We start from the raw sequence: 2,467 nt of genomic DNA, 5'->3' as shown, positions 1-2,467 counted from the left end.
CACCTATGCACTTTCCCCGAAAATGGGGCAAGTGCATAACTGGCTATTAACACGGATTTGAAACCTTATATCATATGATACGAGGCAAGAGCATAACTATTGATATGTCTACTTGAAAATGTTTTTTACCGAATTCAAATATTTTGATTCGTTCTGGAGTAAAACAAACAATTGATATTTTTGAACAAATTTATTATTTAATCCGAATCCAGACAACGTTCACATTCATATAGTCGTTTTTTAGAACCTTTTTTGCATGTTCCACACACCCACTGCATACAAGTTACGCACTGGATCCAATCTTTCTTCTTAGTGTAATATCGAAAATCGCACTTACAGATCGAACATACATTTGTATTAATATCGTTTGATGAAGTGGATATTTCTTCTACCGTATTATCCTTTTCCTTGCCTTTTTTTTCGGCAATCATTCTGCTCTGCACCTCTTCTGACGTGATTACTTCCGCTCCTCTCGCAACTCTCCTTTTTTTATGCGCAAGATGTATTTGCAATTATCGTGTCCAAAAGAAGTTCTTCAAACGTTTTCAGTTTTTTCGGTACCAATGAAGGATCAGGTTCTCTGTTTGTACAATATTGCGTTTCTTCAATTTCTGAATTTTTTATGTGTATTTCTTCAAAATTATCAACGTCCACTGAATTTTCAGCAATTCTTTCTAATATTATAGGCGGGTGCAAAGTATCTTCTCCAATTACCGCATTTGTGTCCTGAGCCATTTGTGTATAATGATCTTTTTCTGTCATTTTCGCATCATTCCACCGTTTAAGGTCAGTTGCCCTATAAATTGAATCTGGAACAACATTCCTGGACAATGGATGGATGCCAGCTTTTTTAAAACCATTTATTATTATGTTTGGGTACAAATCACTCCAAACATCTCCAATCATTCTAGAAAATTCTCTTTTTGGAAGTCTTACGCCGATATTTTTTCTATGCCATTTTACTAGCTTTGCGTCCCAACAAGTTTTCAACGGTTTAAAAACACTTAAATCTAATGGTTGTAGGACGTAACTGGTATGAGGCGGTAGTTTAAGAATAGTTACATTTTCTTGAGAAGCTATCTCAATCAATCTAATGGTCAAGTGAGTAGAATGACCATCCAATATTAATAAGACACTCCGGTCAGTACCTATTGTTTTCAAGAAACTTTTTTGAAAATAATTTTGAAATATCTCCGCCTCCATCCAACCATTGCTAGTTGCAGCATAAGTGGTTCCAGGATATCCACTATTCTCTGATGTCTGCTATTGAACCCAGAAATTTTTGCCTTTAAAAATGATCAATGGTTGAACTTTGTCTCCAGAAGCAGAAGCAGCCATCAAAACTGTTATATTTTCCCTTCTAGGAGCACTGACAGTGCGCGTGCAAAGAACATTTTTTCCGCCAACTACCTTTGTTTTCGCAGGATCGGTACAGAAACTAGTTTCATCCAAATTCCAAATTCTCATTGGTTGGTTTTCCATGCCTAGTTTGTTTATGGTATTTTCCAACAATGTAAAATATTAATTCATTGTAAAAGGATTGCAACTTTTTTTTCGAGCAATTTCGACGCTTTGCTGTTTTTTTTATTGACAAGGTATGTCTCTTTGCAAAGCCCAAAAACCAGTCCTCCCCAGGGACTCCGTTTATAAATGGCGATTTAATTTTATTCTCATTTACGAATTGCCCAACCAATTGTTGCACCTCTTTTCTGGATAACCCAAACCCATACTTCTCCATTTTTAACAGTCCCTCGACAAGCCGTTTTTCATATTCGATTGGTATAGCAGTGCTTCTGCCAAATGATTTGGATTTTATTCCACGTCTTCCTTTTAAGTGGCTTTTTATTTTGGGATAAGGTATGCTGTATTTTTTGCTAGCTTGATACGCATTTATGCGGCCTGCCTTTATTTCTTCAACTGCTTCTTCAAACGTTTCTTTTGGATAATTGCCCCTGTTCGTTTTTCTTACGTAAGTACGAACCATGGTTGGTGGAAAACAACAAGAGAAGCGAATAAAACATAGACTCGCTGGTGAAGCTTCTATTGTAATGTAGGATAATTAATGATTTCTTAATACTTTGAAAAAGTTGAATATGCCAACTGTATTTCTTGGAGCCATTGGAACCTTCGGAGTGGTCCTTGGAGCCTTTGGAACCCTTGGAGGGTCTGTACCCCAAAAAGTGGGGCTCAACCGGGATTTGAACCCGGGACCTCTCGCACCCAAAGCGAGAATCATACCCCTAGACCATTGAGCCGACATATCAGATTGTTTAAACAAATACATGCCAATTTTTCGCCTTTCACTATTGCTTCAAGTTGATTGCGCCATTTCAAGTACCTTGAATCAGGCTGACGCACTTAAAGCCAAGCATCAATCGTACTTGATTCTTACAAGTATTTCTTTAAAAAAATTGTAGCTCTTTAAGTAGCCCATTTAATAGCCGAATAGCCTTTCCAATCCACAGGA

The 2,467-nt window shown here is 37.3% G+C and overlaps 1 non-coding gene across 1 annotated transcript; it reads right to left on the bottom strand.

The window, feature by feature from the left end:
• Positions 1-2,183: 2,183 nt before the first annotated feature.
• Positions 2,184-2,255, bottom strand: Trnap-ugg. The gene has a single exon. It is a non-coding gene; the product is annotated as a tRNA-Pro (tRNA).
• Positions 2,256-2,467: the final 212 nt, after the last annotated feature.

This window comes from Dendroctonus ponderosae, unplaced genomic scaffold, assembly GCF_020466585.1.
Source record: "Dendroctonus ponderosae isolate FM_Combo_2020 unplaced genomic scaffold, Dpon_F_20191213v2 Dpon_F_20191213_2, whole genome shotgun sequence".
Classification (NCBI taxonomy): Eukaryota; Metazoa; Arthropoda; class Insecta; order Coleoptera; family Curculionidae; genus Dendroctonus; species Dendroctonus ponderosae.
Note: the sequence above shows the minus strand (reverse complement) of the source record. Positions and strands in the feature narration are given on the sequence as shown.